The sequence below is a fragment of the Branchiostoma floridae genome, chromosome 3, assembly GCF_000003815.2.
Source record: "Branchiostoma floridae strain S238N-H82 chromosome 3, Bfl_VNyyK, whole genome shotgun sequence".
Classification (NCBI taxonomy): domain Eukaryota; kingdom Metazoa; phylum Chordata; class Leptocardii; order Amphioxiformes; family Branchiostomatidae; genus Branchiostoma; species Branchiostoma floridae.
In genome coordinates, this window is record NC_049981.1 from 19,828,789 (window position 1) to 19,830,223 (window position 1,435).

Here is a 1,435-nt window from a genome sequence, read left to right on the forward strand (position 1 = left end):
TCCTGATCGCCCAATCACATAGCAAAATTCAACCTACTCATGAATACACCTCCCTTAGTAACGTAAAATCTCGACAGGACAAGAACTGTACTAATCTTTATTGTAGAAAGTCTCTGTTCCATCCGTATAAACTTGCCTTGATAGCCGGGAAAGCTTCGACATTGGCACAGGCTGTCACTTTTTTTTACCGACACCTGTAGTAATTGGCACTCAGGTCTATCCGTATTCCGTATAAACCTCCCTCGTAACGAAAAGCCTCTACATTGTAGTCTGGTATGTAAAAACAACCTCAAAAGTACAGTAATCCATTAAATGTGTTAAATTTACTGCCATATCACCGACTTAGGTGATCATATGTGCAACAACAATACACTATTAGTATGGTTGACCCGGAAGCAGTTGATCCTTGTCCTATATCCCGGTATATCGGAAAACCCCATGCAGTGCGTAACTCGTCCCGAAAACAATAGCGAAACGCACCACTGAAACCCTGAAAATTGGTCAACTTTCAGGCGTAATTACATGACTTCTAACTGCGGTCTAGCTTTCAAAAATAGTTCCTCGTGATTTATCAACCCCTTCCAAGAACGGGGAACCATTTTTTAGGCTGATATAACGCATCGCGGCTTTACTATACCGTTTTCTTTGAGATCTACCGTAAGAAGTCAATACGGCTACGTACAGTGTGCCCGCTTATAGCCACCACAGAGTAGTGACCATTGGATGTACCCCTTTCAGCATAGTTCTGGGCAGTCAGACTTGACCTCTTTTCAACTGCTGCTCATCTCTATTCCTTGGTTTATGAAACATACATTGAAACTATAATTCTGTTGCAAATTGTGGAAATTGATGGTCATATATGTCCTTTACTTCACATTCAAAACCATACAAAGGTATCAAAAAATTTACACCAGTAAGATAAATTTAAAATTTAGACTAACGAAGACCACATTCAGAAATCAATGAGCAGTTCATGCAAAAGCCTTTATTGGTTTTGCTCATTAACATGGTGGGTAACGAATATGTGATACATTCACCTCGTTGAGATAAGCAGAGTGAAGAAACAGACATCTATTCACAGGATAGGTACATACTGTAGTGACCACAGTACAGAAAAGGATGATATTGAGCTATCACATATTAGACACATAAAAGGAAATCCTAAACCTTTAATGCATCAAGAACTTCAAATGTAACATTGTAAACTTTGTGTGTATTACCTTGTAACACTACGGCTTTTTACTATCACAGATGAAGTCTTTGAATACCTTAGTACTGTTGCAACTGTCATATCTACGAGTATGTAATCATGTCTACATACAGACAAGCTCTGCGCATTACAGCATTACTGTGAAACAACTGGTATATCATCAAGTATTGAACAACATTCCACAAAATGTTAAGGAATCTTCTAACCCCAGTATCAATTTTGTTC

The 1,435-nt window shown here is 38.6% G+C and overlaps 1 protein-coding gene across 1 annotated transcript in view; it reads right to left on the reverse strand.

Annotated features, from left to right (window-relative positions):
* Nucleotides 1-966: 966 nt before the first annotated feature.
* Nucleotides 967-1,435, reverse strand: part of LOC118410849 (crk-like protein) — a gene marked incomplete in the record, with an annotated part of 8,242 nt that continues 7,773 nt past the window's right edge. The window contains 1 exon segment of the mRNA XM_035812699.1: nucleotides 967-1,411.